The following is a 16533-nucleotide window of genomic DNA, read 5'->3' as shown; positions in this document are numbered from 1 at the left end:
TTGCTCACAATTTATATTTAGTGAAAAAAAAAAAAAAACTGGCAATCAAAATAGTAAATCAAACAGGTATAGTGACATGCTTACATACATTTCCTTAACCAACAATGCAGTTAAAAAAATAGAGTTAATAAAATATTTACTAAATAAACTAAAGTTAATCAATCGAATCAAAAGCACCAGTCTTCGGTATGCTGGCCTTCTAGGCAGAGTTTCAAAGAAAAGGCCATACCTCAAACTGGCCAATAAAATGAAAAGATTAAGATGGGCAAAAGAACAGACACTGGACAGAGGAACTCTGCCTAGAAGACCAGCATCCCGGAGTCACCTCTTCACTGTTGACATTGAGACTGGTGTTTTGCAGGTACTATTTAATAAAGCTGCCAGTTGAGGACTTGTCTGTTTCTCAAACTAGACACTAATGTACTTGTCTTCTTGTTCAGTTGTGCACCGGGGCCTCCCACTCTTCTTTCTATTCTGGTTAGAGAGTTTGCGCTGTTCTGTGAAGGGAGTAGTACACAGCATTGTATGAGATCTTCAGTTTGACAATTTCCTCGCATGGAATAGCCTTAATTTCTCAGAACAAGAGTAGACTGATGAGTTTCAGAAGAAAGTTTTGTTTCTAGCCATTTTGAGCCTGTAATCGAACCTACAAATGCTGACGCTCCAGATACTCAACTAGTCTAAAGAAGGCCAGTTTTATTGCTTCTTTAATTAGGACAACAGTTTTCAGCTGTGCTAACATAATTGCAAAAGGGTTTTCTAATGATCAATTAGCCTTTTAAAATTATAAACTTGGATTAGCTAACACAACGTGCCATTGGAAGACATGAGTGATGGTTGCTGATAATGGGCCTCTAGTGTAGATATTCCATAAAAAACAGCCATCTCCAGCTACAATAGTCATTTACACTTGTCAAGTTGGTATAAAGGGATCGGGAGACAGGCGCAGGAATACGTAATAGGTTTTTTTATTGACCCAAATTACAGCGTGCCATGTAAAGGCACAGAGACGAAGACCAAACAAACACGTATACAAAACAGGGTTGAAACCCAAACAAAAGAGCGAGTACCTCGAATAAATACACCGGAGCGAGACCCATAACATACCCATACACAATGATACTATATGGGACGAGACCTGTAATCACCTGCGCAATACAAATGGCACGAAAGCCAAAACACAGCACAGATACTCACACGACGAATGGACATTGGAACAATAATCGACAAGACCATGGAAACCAAAAGGCCACATATCTACAAATACTAATCAGTGGGAATAGGGGACAGGTGTGCGAGATGAAAGTTATGGAGGGATCCGTGACAACACTGTCATGACATGGCCCTTTCTGGGTGTAGATCGTGGCTTCCTCCTCTCTCACACCCAGGTTCTGTTATCTCAGGTCGTACATTCCTGGCAGAGACTCTCCCCCTGGCCATGCAGAAAGAGAGAATACAGAGAGAGAACAAGAGATTTCAGTCAGTAATCTAACCTATCAATTTCACAACAACTACCTTATACACACAAGTGTAAAGGAATGAAGAGTATGTACATAAAAATATATGAAGGAGTGATGGTACAGAACGGCATAGGCAAGATGCAGTAGATGGTATAGAGTACAGTAAATACATATGAGATGAGTAATGTAGGGTATGTAAACATATGAAGTGGCATTGTTTAAAGTGGCTAGTGATACATTTTTCCATCAATTTTTACATTGTTAAAGTGGCTGGAGTTGAGTCAGTATGTTGGCAGCAGCCACTCAATGTTAGTGGTGATGTTTAACAGTCTGATGGCCTTGGGATAGAAACTGTTTCAGTCTCTCGGTCCCTGCTTTGATGCACCTGTACTGACCTCACCTTCTGGATGATAGCATAGTGAACAGCCAGTGGCTCGGGTGGTTGTTGTCCTTGATGATCTTTATGGCCTTCCTGTAACATCGGGTGGTGTAGGTGTCCTGGAGGGCTGGTAGTTTGCCCCCGGTGATGCGTTGTGCAGACCTCACTACCCTCTGGAGAGCCTTACGGTTGTGGGCGGAGCAGTAGCCGTACCAGGCGGTGATACAGCCCGACAGTGTTACGCACGCCTCTATGAAGAGGGAACGCAACACCCTGCTACAACTAAACTCTCCGTGAAGTGAAAGAGGTATGGACTGTAGGTGCAAGTAAGGATGACAACAGGCAGAATGTGGTACCGTTTACAAGGACTTTATTCCTTTACACGGTAATATGGGGAAAAGGGTCTGGACGGAACCAAAGCAAAGAAAGTAAATCTGAACCCCCCCCCCCCCCTTATCTTACCTGCCTACCCACTACTTACCTAATTTAGCACCACCTGGTGCCCTAACCAAAATACAGGGGGTGGTCCGCCCAGGTCTTACCTAGTGTGCCTAGACAGTGAATATACTACGGGTATATGTATGCCCGCGGGCCTCTTGCCTAAACACTCCCAAGGTGCCTTCCCCTTCCCCCCTGGGAACAAATGAAAGAAAATATTAAACAATTTCACAAACTAAGAAACAAAGGACATCAAATAAGCTCTACCTGAGCAACAAACTCACAGAACATACCAACTCTCAGCAATGAACTCCCAGCAAAATCAACCTCTAGCAAAATCTCTCTGCAATGACCTCCAAGCAAATCTCTCTATCACAAACAATCGCTCTGCAATGACCTCAGCAAAATCTCTATCACAAACAATCGCTTTGCAATGACCTCCCAGCAAATCTCTCTCAGTAATCCCTACCTCCAAAATCTCTCTCTCCTGAACAGAACACTGGCTTTTATATAGCTTCAGAATGAATGTAACTGGAGACAGCTGTGTCTTGACGAGGGGGCGGGGTCAGCGCTCCAATTAGCCCTGGAGTGGACCAATCAGCTGCTTGAGGGATTTCTGGAAGCCATTTCCTGAAATAAAACACATGCAAATACACAAACTACAACACATAAACTGGGGAACGTAACAACAGGATGCTCTCGATTGTGCTTTTGAGTGCTTTTGGTGACAAGCCAAAATTCTTCAGCCTCCTGAGGTTGAAGAGGCGCTGCTGCGCCTTCTTCACAACGCTGTCTGTGTGGGAGGACCAATTCAGTTTGTCCATGATGTGTACGCCGAGGAACTTAAAACTTACTACCCTCTCCACTACTGTCCTGTTGATGTAGATAGGCGGGTGCTCCCTCTGCTGTTTCCTGAAGTCCACAATCATCTCCTTTGTTTTGTTGACGTTGAGTGTGAGAATATTTTCCTGACACCACACTCCGAGGGCCCTCACCTCCTCCCTGTAGGCCGTCTCGTCGTTGTTGGTAATCAAGTCTACCACTGTAATGTCGTCTGCAGACTTGATGATTGAGTTGGAGGCGGGCATGGCCACGTAGTCGTGGGGGAACAGGGAGTGCTGGAGAGGGCTCAGAATGCACCCTTGTGAGGCCCCAGTCTTGAGGATCAGCGGAGTGGAGATGTTATTACCTACCCTCACCACCTGGGGGCGGCCCATCAGGAAGTCCAGTACCCAGTTGCACAGGGTGGGGTCGAGACCCTATGGTACCCTCCAAACACAGCTGAGCTGTAGTCGATGAACAGCATTCTCACATAGGTATTCCTCTTGTCCAGATGGGTTAGGGCAGTGTGCAGTGTGGTTGCGATTGCGTTGTCTGTGGACCTATTGGGGTGGTTGGAGTGGGTCTAGGGTGTCAGGTAGGGTGGAGGTGATATGGTCCTTGACTAGTCTCTCAAAGCACTTCATGATGACGGAAGTGAGTGCTACATGGCGGTAGTCGTTTAGCTCAGTTACCGTAGCTTTCTTGGGAACAGGAACAATGGTGGCCCTCTTGAAGCATGTGGGGACAGCAGACTGGGATAAGGATTGATTGAATATATCTGTAAACACACCAGCCAGCTGGTCTGCGCATGCTCTGAGGACGCGGCTGGGGATAACGTCTGGGCCTGCAGCCTTGCGAGGGTTAACACGCTTAAATGTTTTACTCACATCAGCTGCAGTGAAGGAGAGTCCACAGGTTTTGGTAGCGGGCCGTGTCAGTGGCACTGTATTGTCCTCAAAGCGGGCAAAGAAGTTGTTTAGTCTGTCTGGGAGCAAGACATCCTGGTCCGCAACGGGGCTGTTTCTCTTTTTGTAATCTCCGATTGACTGTAGACCCTGCCACATACCTCTTGTGTCTGAGCCGTTGAATTGTGACTCTACTTTGTCTCTATACTGACGCTTAGCTTGTTTGATTGCCTTGCGGAGGGAATAGCTACACTGTTTGTATTCGGTCATGTTTCCGGTCACCTTGCCCTGATTAAAAGCAGTGGTTCGCGCTTTCAGTTTTGCGTGAATGTTGCCATCAATCCACGGTTTCTGGTTTGGGAATGTTTTAATAGTTGCTGTGGGTACGACAACGCCGGTGCACTTGCTAATAAACTCGCTCACCGAGTCAGCGTATTTGTCAATGTTGTTGTTTGACGCAATGTGGAACATATCCCAGTCCACTTGATCGAAGCAATCTTGAAGTGTGGAATCAGATTGGTCGGACCAGCGTTGAACAGACCTGAGTGTAGGAGCTTCCTGTTTTAGTCTCTGTCTATAGGCTGGAAGCAACAAAATGGTCGTGGTCAGCTTTTCCAAAGGGAGGCCTGGGGAGGGCCTAATATGCATCGCGAAAGTTAGAATAACAATGATCCAGGGTTTTACCAGCCCTGGTTGCACAATCGATATGCTGATAGAATTTAGGGAGTCTTGTTTTCAGATTGGCCTTGTTAAAATCCCCAGCTACAATGAATGCAACATCAGGATATGTGGTTTCCAGTTTACATAGAGTCAAATGAAGTTCGTTCAGGGCCATCGATGTGTCTGCTTGGGGGGGAATATATGCAGCTGTGATCATAATCGAAAATAATCTCTTGGTAAATAATAACATTTGATTGGAATTCTAAGTCCGGTGAACAGAAGGACTTGAGTTCCTCTCTGTTGTTATGATCACACCACGTCTCGTTAATCATAAGGCATACCCCCTCCCCCCCCCCCGCTCTTCTTCTTACCAGAAAGATGCTTGTTTCTGTCGGCGCGATGCGTGAAGAAACCAGCTGGCTGTACTGACTCCGATAGCGTGTCTCGTGTGAGACATGTTTCCGTGAAGCAAAGAACATTGAAGCAAAGAACGTGAAGCAAAGAACATTAAATATCTTCAAATCAAATGTTTTTATATAGCCCTTCGTACATCAGCTGATATCTCAAAGTGCTGTACAGAAACCCAGCCTAAAACCCCAAACAACAAGCAATGCAGGTGTAGAAGCACGGTGGCTAGGAAAAACTCCCTAGAAAGGCCAAAACCTAGGAAGAAACCTAGAGAGGAACCAGGCTATGTGGGGGGGCCAGTCCTCTTCTGGCTGTGCCGGGTGGAGATTATAACAGAACATGGCCAAGATGTTCAAATGTTCATAAATGACCAGCATGGTCAAACAATAATAATCACAGGCAGAACAGTTGAAACACGGCCAGGTGGACTGGGGACAGCAAGGAGTCATCATGCCAGGTAGTCCTGAGGCATGGTCCTAGGGCTCAGGTCCTCCGAGAGAGAGAAAGAAAGAGAGAAAGAGATATTTAGAGAGAGCATACTTAAATTCACACAAGACACCGGATAGGACAGGAGAAGTACTCCAGATATAACAAACTGACCCTAGCTGACACAAACTACTGCAGCATAAATACTGGAGGCTGAGACAGGAGGGGTGGGAGACACTGTGGCCCCGTCCGATGATACCCCCGGACAGGGCCAAACAGGAAGGATATAACCCCACCCACTTTGCCAAAGCACAGCCCCCACACCACTAGAGGGATAAGAGGGAAACGAAGCGGTCTTCTGGTCAGACTCCGGAGACGGGCACATCGCGCACCACTCCCTAGCCAATGTCCAGTCTCTTGACAACAAGGTTCATGAAATCCGAGCAAGGGTAGCATTCCAGAGGGACATCAGAGACTGTAACGTTCTTTGCTTCACGGAAACATGGCTCACTCGAGAGACGCTATCGGAGTCGGTGCAGCCAGCTGGTTTCTCCACGCATCGCGCCGACAGAAACAAACATCTTTCTGGTAAGAAGAGGGGCGGGGGCGTATGTTGACCGCATTATCTACCAAGGGAATTCTCCCCCCAAGCAAACACATCGATGGCTCTGAACAAACTTTATTTGACTCTTTGCAAAATGGAATCCAAATATCCTGAGGCTGCATTCATTGTAGCTGGGGATTTTAACAAGGCCAATCTGAAAACAAGACTCCCTAAATTCTATAAGCATATCGATTGCGCAACCAGGGCTGGTAAAACCTTGGATCATTGCTATTCTAACTTCCGCAACGCATATAAGGCCCTCCCCCGCCCTCCTTTTGGAAAAGCTGACCACGACTCCATGCCTACATACAGAAGCTAAAACAAGAAGCTCCCACGCTGAGGTCAGTTCAACGCTGGTCCGACCAATCTGATTCCATCACGTGGACTGGGATAGGTTTCGTATTGCGTCAAACAACAACATTGACGAATACGCTGATTCGGTGAGCGAGTTCATTAGAACGTGCATTGAAGATGTCGTTCCCATAGCAACGATTAAAACATTCCCAAACCAGAAACCGTGGATTGATGGCAGTATTCACGTGAAACTGAAAGCGCGAACCACTGCTTTTAATCAGGGCAAGGTGACCGGAAACATGACCGAATACAAACAGTGTAGCTATTCCCTCTGCAAGGCAATCAAACAAGCTAAGCGTCAGTATAGAGATAAAGTAGAATCACAATTCAACGGCTCAGACACAAGAGGTATGTAGCAGGGTCTACAGTCAATCACAGATTACAAAAAGAAAACCAGCCCAGTCACGGACCAGGATGTCTTGCTCCCAGACAGACTAATTAACTTTTTTGCCCGCTTTGAGGACAATACAGTGCCACTGACACGGCCCGCAACCAAAACATTTAAGCGTGTTAACCCTCGCAAGGCTGCAGGCCCAGACGGCATCCCCAGCCGCACCCTCAGAGCATGCGCAGACCAGCTGGCTGGTGTGTTTACGGACATATTCAATCAATCCCTATCTTAGTCTGCTGTTCCCACATGCTTCAAGAGGGCCTCCATTGTTCCTGTTCCCAAGAAAGCTACGGTAACTGAGCTAAACGACTACCGCCCCGTAGCACTCACTTCCGTCATCATGAAGTGCTTTGAGAGACTAGTCAAGGACCATATCACCTCCACCCTACCTGACACCCTAGACCCACTCCAATTTGCTTACCGCCCAAATAGGTCCACAGACGATGCAATCTCAACCACACTGCACACTGCCCTAACCCATCTGGACAAGAGGAATACCTATGTGAGAATGCTGTTCATCGACTACAGCTCAGCATTTAACACCATAGTACCCTCCAAACTCGTCCTGTGCAACTGGGTACTGGACTTCCTGACAGGCCACCCCCAGGTGGTGAGGGTAGGTAACAACATCTCCACCCCGCTGATCCTCAACACTGGGGCCCCACAAGGGTGCGTTCTGAGCCCTCTCCTGTACTCCCTGTTCACCCACGACTGCGTGGCCACGCACGCCTCCAACTCAATCATCAAGTTTGCGGACGACACAACAGTGGTAGGCTTGATTACCAACAACGACGAGACGGCCTACAGGGAGAAGGTGAGGGCCCTCGGTGTGTGGTGTCAGGAAAATAACCTCACACTCAACGTCAACAAAACTAAGGAGATGATTGTGGACTTCAGGAAACAGCAGAGGGAACACCCCCCAATCCACATCGATGGAACAGTAGTGGACCTCAGGAGGCTGAAGAAATTCGGCTTGTCACCAAAAGCACTCACAAACTTCTACAGATGCACAATCGAGAGCATCCTGTCGGGCTGTATCACCGCCTGATACGGCAACTGCTCCGCCCACAACCGTAAGGCTCTCCAGAGGGTAGTGAGGTCTGCACAACGCATCACCGGGGGTAAACTACCTGTCCTCCATGGACACCTACACCACCGGATGTCACAGGAAGACCATAAAGATCATAAAGGACAACAACCACCCGAGGCACTGCCTGTTCACCCCGCTATCATCCAGAAGGCGAGGTCAGTACAGGTGCATCAAAGCTGGGACCGAGAGACTGAAAAACAGCTTCTATCTCAAGGCCATCAGACTGTTAAACAGCCACCACTAACATTGAGTGGCTGCTGCCAACACACTGAATCAACTCCAGCCACTTTAATAATGGGAATTGATGGGAATTGATGTAAAATATATCACTAGCCACTTTAAACAATGCTACTTAATATAATGTTTACATACCCTACATGATTTATCTCATATGTATACGTATATACTGTACTCTATATCATCTACTGCATCTTTATGTAATACATGTATCACTAGCCACTTTAAACTATGCCACTTTGTTTACATAGTCATCTCATATGTATATACTGTACTCGATACCATCTACTGCATCTTGCCTATGCCGCTCTGTACCATCACTCATTCATATATCTTTATGTACATATTCTTTATCCCTTTACACTTGTGTGTATAAGGTAGTAGTTTTGGAATTGTTAGCTAGATTACTCGTTGGTTATTACTGCATTGTCGGAACTAGAAGCACAAGCATTTCGCTACACTCGCATTAACATCTGCTAACCATGTGTATGTGACAAATACAATTTGATTTGATTTGAAAAGAATGAGGTGATCGATGGTATCAAAAGCAGCACTAAGGTCTAGGAGCACAAGGACAGATGCAGAGCCTCGGTCTGATGCCATTAAAAGGTAATTTACCACCTTCACAAGTGCAGTCTCAGCGCTATGATGGAGTCTAAAACCAGACTGAAGCATTTCGTATTGTTTGTCTTCAGGAAGGCAGTGAGTTGCTGCGCAACAGCCTTTTCTAAAAATGTTGAGAGGAATGGAAGATTCGATATAGGCCGATTAGTTGTTTTTTTTTTTTCTGGGTCAAGGTTTGGCTTTTTCAAGAGAGGCTTTATTACTGCCACTTTTAGTGAGTTTGGTACACATCCGGTGGATAGAGAGACGTTTATTATGTTCAACATAGGAGGGCCAAGCACAGGAAGCAGCTCTTTCAGTAGTTTAGTTGGAAAAGGGTCCAGTATGCAGCTTGAAGGTTAAGAGGCCATGATTATTTTCATCATTGTGTCAAGAGATATAGTACTAAAACACTTGAGTGTCTCTCTTGATCCTATGTCCTGGCAGAGTTGTGCAGACTCAGGACAACTGAGCTTTGAAGGAATACACAGATTTACGGAGTCCGTAATTTGCTTTCTAATAATCATGATCTTTTCCTCAAAGAAGTTCATAAATTTATTACTGCTGAAGTGAAAGCCATCCTCTCTTGGGGAATGCTGCTTTTTAGTTAGCTTTGCGACAGTATCAAAAAGGAATTTTGGATTGTTCTTATTTTCCTCAATTAAGTTGGAAAAATAGGATGATTGAGCAGCAGTGAGGGCTCTTCGATACTGCACGGTACTGTCTTTCCAAGATATTTGGAAGACTTACAGTTTGTTGTGACACCATTTCCGTTCCAATTTTCTGGAAGCTTGCTTCAGAGCTCGGGTATTTTCTGTATACCAGGGAGCTAGTTTCCTATGAGAAATGATTTAAATTTTTAGGGGTGCAACTACATCTAGGGTATTGCGCAAGGTTAAATTGAGTTCCTCAGTTAGGTTGTTAACTGATTTTTGGCCTCTGACGTCCTTGGGTAGGCATAGGGAGTCTGGAAGGGCATCAAGGAATCTTTGTGTTGTCTGTGAATTTATAGCACGGCTTTTGATGCTCCTTGGTTGGGGTCTGAGCAGATTATTTGTTGCAATTGCAAACGTAATAAAATGGTGGTCCGATAGTTCAGGATTATGAGGAAAAACATTAAGATCCACAACATCTTATGTCTCTCTGGAATGCTACCCTTGCTCAGATTCATCTACCTTGTTGTCAAGAGACTGGACATTGGCGAGTATTATGCTTGGGAGCGGTGCACGATGTGCCCGTCTCTGGAGCCTGACCAGAAGACCGCTTCGTCTGCATTTTTTACGTCGTCGTTGTTTTTGTTCGCCGGCTGGGATCCGATCCATTGTCCTCCGTGGTGGGCAAAACAGAGGATCCGCTTCGGGAAAGTCTTATTCCTGGTCGTAATGATGGTGAGTTGACGTTGCTCTTATATGCAATAGTTCCTCCCTACTGTATGTAACAAAACCTAATATTACCTGGGGTACCAATGTAAAAAATAACACATAAAAGAAAAAATACTGCATCGTTTCCTAGGAACGCGAAGCGAGGCGGCCATCTCTTTCGGCGCCTGAAGTTGTTCAGAGGAGACTGCGTGTATCAGGCCTTCATGGTCGAATTGCTGCAATTAACCACTACTAAAGGATACCAATAATAAGAAGAGACTTGCTTGGGCCAAGAAACACAAGCAATGGACATTGGACAGGTGGAAATCTGTCCATTGGTCCGATGAGTCCGAATGTTAGATTTTTGGTTACAACCGCCTTGTCTTTGTGAGATAAAGAGTAGATGAATGGATGATCTCCGCATGTGTGGTTCCCACCGTGAAGCATGGAGTAGGAAGTGTGATGGTGTGGGGGTGCTTTGCTGGTGACACTGTCAGTGATTTATTTTGAATTCAAGGCACACTTAACCAGCATGGCTACCACAGCATTCTGCAGTGATATGCCATCCCATCTGGTTTAGTGGGACTATAATTTGTTTTTCAACAGGACAATGACCCAACACACACTTCCTGACTGTATAAGGGCTATTTGACCAAGAAGGAGAGTGATGGAGTGCTGCATCAGATGACCTGGCATCCACAATCACCCGACCTCAACCCAATTGAGATGGTTTGGGATGAGTTGGACCGCAGAGTGAAGGAAAAGCAGCCAACAATTGCTCAGCATATGTGGGAACTCCTTCAAGACTGTTGGAAAAGCTTTCCAGGTGAAGCTAGTTGAGAGAATGCCAAGGGCATACAAAGCTGTTATCAAGGCAAAGGGTGGCTACTTTGAAGAATCTCAAATATAAAATATATTTTGATTTGTTTAACACTTTTTTGGTTACTGCATGATTCCATATGTGTTATTTAATAGTTGTGATGTCTTCACTATTATTCTACAATGTTGAAAATGGTGCAAATACAGAAAAACCCTTGAATAGTAGGTGTGTCCAATATTTTGACTGGTACTGTATATACAGAGTGTAAACTACGTTGATACCTAGGACCCACAGTTAACTTGTGACTGTCACGATGGATTTTAAACTGAACAGGTGACGGAAGTCTGTTAGATTTTGTGGAGAAAAAAGTGAAGTGAATGTAGGATTACAAATTAAACGAAGCTCAAGAACACATTGTATACCGTTGAATCAATACAATTGCAACAGAATAAGCTGTAAGTTAGTAAGTGATAGTACCAAGTGATAGTACTCACTGGGCAAAAACTGGTTGAATCAATGTTGTTTCCACATTAGTTCAACCAAAAAAAATGTTATGTGATGACGTTGAATACACATGGAAAAATGATTGGATTTGAAAAAAGTCATCAACGTAAGGGATTTTTTTTCTTTCCCCCAAACATTTAAAGCTGCAATATATAACTTTTTGGGCTACCTGAGATTTTTGCAACCAAGAAATGGCGGAGCGATTTCTGTATAGTGCATCTTTAACCTAAATCCAATGACATGGTGAAATGTTTTGTTGATTTCACGTTGTATTCACATTAGTTGACAACTCAACCAAATGTCAACCAAAACTAGACGTTGATCTGACGTCTGTGCCCAGTAGGTAAGTTTAGACAGCATGCTGTAATTGGAGCTTGTTTAAAACAGGCTGCAGAAACCTTTATGAAATTCATGGCTTTAAATAAGCAATTAAACATTGTTAGATTATCAACCCTCAACCCTGACATTTCCTTGACTAATTGGAGTCATTTTGTTCCCAGACCATAGCAACAGCTAGGTGAGGATAATAATCCTACTACACTGTAGGAGGCTCTCACCCAATTAATTGAAATAACACAATTATGCATGTGTATGCAGTACGCCATCTATGCTTTCACCTTATCAATCCGTTCTAATGACCTCTCCTATCCACCAACCTAGCCAAATCAACCAAGTGAAGGCCTCACAGTGATGATGTAATGGATTTCTGATGATTAGCTCATCCTCCTGGCATGGGAGAAGTGTTTTCCGGACTAAACTTTCCCTTGGCTTCCTGGATTCTGCAGTGTCTTCTTTATTTCCATTCTATATGTGGTTGATGATAAGGATCATGCGTTGGTTAACTGATAATGTTGTTATTGTAAATGGTTTCTTTAGATGCTCCTTGGCTTGGCTTGGCTTGGCTTGGACATATTGTAGGTTACAGCTTTCTGAGGGCTGAATGATAAGGATTCTAGTTTTCTATTCTACAGTACAGTATATTCATGAATTCTATGTGGGGCCTATAATGCAATACCTCAGGACTGTGTGTATTCAGATCAGTGAAGGCTGCTGAGGGGAGGACGGCTCATAATAATGGCACGTGCCTGTCCTCCCCAATTAAGGCGCCCTCAACCTCCTGTGATTCAGATGTTATATATCTCCTTTCAAAGCTTTAGTGCGCACAGATAAACAATGTAGTAGTAGGTTGCCTTTTAAAGATTAAAGGCCTGAATCTGTCTTGTTCCTGAGCAATGGATCATCAACTTGCAAAGCTCGGGCAAACTCGCTTTTTCTTAAGAGTACAAGCTGACAGCATTTCAATAGCATATATCAGGCAAAGTAAATTGGCTCTGCTGCGCGTTGCTACACTTGAGAAGGGAATTACAGCACAATGGAGGTGCAAACTAAAGAGATGAGCTGGGAATAATGTTATCCAGGGGCATAAGTTTAATGGTGGCAAGTACACTCGTAAAAATAGCTGCTATCTAGAACCTAAAACCCTTTAAAGAACCCTTTTTGGTTCCAGGTAGAACCCTTTCCACAGAGGGCCCTACATGGAACCCAAAAGGGTTCTACCTGGAACCAAAAGGGGTTCTGTCATCTATGGGGACTGTTGAAGAACCCTTTTGGAACCCTTTTTTCTAAGAGTGTATTGTATAAAAAGTGGATTGAAGCTGGACGGTCTCCTGGGGTTGCATCGCTACTTATCATCATTGAATAACCCAAGGAGACTTAATAGATGTGTTGTCGGTCTGCAGTTGGACAATGGGAAATCACACTGGGAAAGAGAACATAATCAACTGTGATCTTTATGAAAAATATTCACATGATGGAGGAAAACGTCTTGCCATACGAAGCACAGAGACTTTTAAGCACTGAAAAATTGTCCAATCGCTCTGATCTATAGGAAACCAAGTAGAAAGGGTGTGTGGGAGTGAACATACTGCAACAGAATATCAATATGATGGATCTTCTCAGGGGATTTGTTTTTTATCTTAGAACGGGGGACTATTTTGTCTTGATCCAACACTATATTATGCTCTGAGAGACAAGGGGTGGATAGTATTGGCCAACTGCAGAGCTATTGAATGTCTCACTCTTTCCTCTTGACTCACCCTCTATAGTGATTGCTTCCACATAACATGCATCACTCTGTTTTCCTCCTATATATATATATGCATGTAGGGTAAACAATCAGTTGATGAAAAACCTTTGGTAACTGAGGGTTTTTTCTTTCTGAAACCTAATGAAAAATAATGTATGTGCTTCTACACCTGCATTGCTTGCTGTTTGGGGTTTTAGGCTGGGTTTCTGTACAGCACTTTGAGATATCAGCTGATGTACGAAGGGCTATATAAATACATTTGATTTGATTTGGTCTGACTGTCTGGTTTACCTAATCCACCAAAACTAATCCATCTTCTTCTGACAGCCAGGTTCAATTCTTTCTCCTTATCATATTTTCTTCCACAGTAATTGCCTTTTTTTCCCATTTCTCTGGTTCAGAAAAAAATATTGATTAAATTGTGTATCTTGGCGGCACTGAAAAAAAAACATGACGAGAGAGGCCTCAGCAGCCCAGTCAGTCAGCCTGGCTTGTAATGCATCTTTATCTCTGACTCTGACAAACGAGCACAATCCTTTTTAATTGTCATTACCGTCCGCTGGTCCGCATGCAAGCACACTTTCGATCTTTCCATGGGGAGACTCAGCTATACTTTAGCTATATTCTTTTTAGCGAGGCTCATCTAGGGTCCACACTAAATTGACCTAAGTGTGTTGTGGTCGCATCAATAGTGTTTGTCGATGACTTTGCTGTTACCATGATAACGTGGCTTTTAAACCACTGAATTAAGGGTACACCAGAGAGTTGTGAATGTGCTGTCATTATTGTAATTTCATTACATTTTCATTAATTTCATTACATTTTCTGGTTACAAATCAAATCATTCATAAGCCTTGGAAAAGAAAATGGTTAATTATAAGTTTTCTTCTGTTACTGTGGGCATAATAAGGCCTAAACACCTCTCCTCTAACCTCTGCAATTCATTCATATTGTGTAACCTTCTCTCTCTCTCTCCACTCCTCTGGACTTATTACCTCTCCTTCCCTCACCTCCTCAACCTCCTTCCCTCCATATATCCTGTGTAGGGTTGCAAAGGGAGGGTATATTACTGGAAACTTTCAAAGTTTACTTTTTGGTATCTTTCATGGATTTTATGTATCAGGATAAAGGTAAGACCCAGATGCAGAACGTGTTAAAGTAACAATGTTTATTACAGCAACAGGGGCAAAGGTACAGGATGGCAGGCAGACAGACTCAGGTCAGGCAGAGGTCGGTAATCCAGAGGGGGGGCAAAGGTACAGGACGGCAGGCAGGCACAGGGTCAGGGTCAGGCAGAGTGGTGAGCGGGCACAGGGTCAAGACAGGCAAGGGTCAAAACGAGGAGGACAAGTAAAGAGAGGCTGGGGAAAAGCAGGAGCTGATACAAAAAACTCTGGTTGACTTGACAAACAAGACGAACTGGCAACAGACAAACAGAGACCACAGGTATAAATACACAGAGGATAATGGGGAAGATGGGCGACACCTGGGGGGGGGGGGTTGAAATAGATCAGGGCTTGACAGTACCCCCACTAGAGGAGCCACCTGGCATCCTACCTGGGTGCATACCTGGTTGACCTGGGTGAAAGTCAGCGGTGAGGGCCGGGTCCAGGATGTCTTTAGCGGGTACCCAGCACCTCTCCTCCGGGACAGTCAACCAGGTACTGGAAACCGCTGCCCTGAGGTCGAACACTCAGGAGGTGTCACACTGTGTACGCCGTATGGCCATCGATGACATGAGGAGGAGGGGTGGGCCTGGAAACAGAAGACAAAGGGCTGTGAGACACAGGCTTAATTCTAGAGACATGGAAAGTAGGGTGAATGCGGAGAGTACGGAGAATACGGACAAGACGAACAGCAGTGGGGCTAATGACTCTAGAGATGGGGAACTGGCCAATGAAATGGGGGGAAAGTTTATGGGACTCCAGCCGGAGTGGCAGGTCCCGGGTGGAGAGCCATACCCTTTGCCTGAGCCGATAGCGTGGCGCAGGGGTCCGGTTATTGCCTATACCTGGATGTGGTCTTCAACAGAGTGGCCCGGGCTCTCTTCCATGTACCGCGACAGCGGCGGATGAACATCTGGGCAGAGGGATTGCTGACTTCCTCCTCTTGTTCGGGGAAGAGCGGAGGCTGATATCCCAGGGAACACTCGAAGGGCGAGAGACCCATGGCAGAGCAAGGAAGGGTGTTGCGGGCATACTCAACCCATACTGAACCCATACCAGTTGCTGGTAGGGTTGGCGGAGAATAGGCAGCGAAGAGTAGTCTTCAGACCCTGGTTGGCTCTCTCCGGCTGGCCGTAGGACTGGGGTATCAGGAGGACAGGCTGGCCAATGACCCAATGAAGGTGCAGAACGCTTTCCAGAACTGAGATGAGAACTGGGGGCCCCGGTCAGAGACCATGTTGACTGGCAGTCCATGGATCCGGAAGACATGCTGCATCATGAGCTGGGCCGTCTCCTTGGCAGAGGGTAGTTTGGGGAGAGGAATGAAGTGGGCTGCCTTGAAAAAACGATCCACCACAGTCAGGATGGCGGTGTTGCCATCACATGGGAGAAGACCCGTGACAAAGTCCCACACCGTCCAGGGACGATGTGGGACAGGCAGAGGTTGGAGGAGACCAGCTGGAGCTTGTCGAGGAGTCTTGTTCTGTGCACACTGTGCAAGCGGTGACAAATGTGGAGACGTCAGAGACCATGGTAGCCACCAAAAGTGGCGTCAAACAAAAGCCAGTGTCCGGTGGGAGCCCGGGTAAGCAGGCCAGTCTAGAAGAGTATGCCCAGGAGAGCGGAGCAGACCACGTCATGCTTTTTTCATTAATTAGGTGATTTTCTCTTGAACCATACATATAGTCTATCTACTATAAACTCATGGACAATGTGGACACAGATGTAAAAAAAAAAATGAATACATTTCTTAAAAGTTATTCAAGTAATAATCACCAAAGTTACGATTATTTTCTGTTAATTACCAAAAATGACTGAA

The 16533-nt window shown here is 45.1% G+C and overlaps 1 long non-coding RNA gene across 1 annotated transcript; it reads right to left on the bottom strand.

Moving 5' to 3' along the window:
• Positions 1-952: 952 nt before the first annotated feature.
• LOC149979995 (uncharacterized) lies at positions 953-15299 on the bottom strand. Its single transcript, XR_016483656.1, has 2 exons — positions 15118-15299; positions 953-1432 (listed from the first exon to the last, which is right to left on the bottom strand). It is a non-coding gene; the product is annotated as an uncharacterized LOC149979995 (long non-coding RNA).
• Between the last annotated feature and the right edge of the window lie 1234 nt (positions 15300-16533).

The sequence above is a fragment of the Oncorhynchus mykiss genome, chromosome 10 (genome assembly GCF_057628025.1).
Source record: "Oncorhynchus mykiss isolate SJ-2025 chromosome 10, ASM5762802v1, whole genome shotgun sequence".
Classification (NCBI taxonomy): domain Eukaryota; kingdom Metazoa; phylum Chordata; class Actinopteri; order Salmoniformes; family Salmonidae; genus Oncorhynchus; species Oncorhynchus mykiss.
The sequence above is the reverse complement of the archived record's forward strand: the minus strand, read 5'-3'. Positions and strand labels throughout refer to the sequence as shown.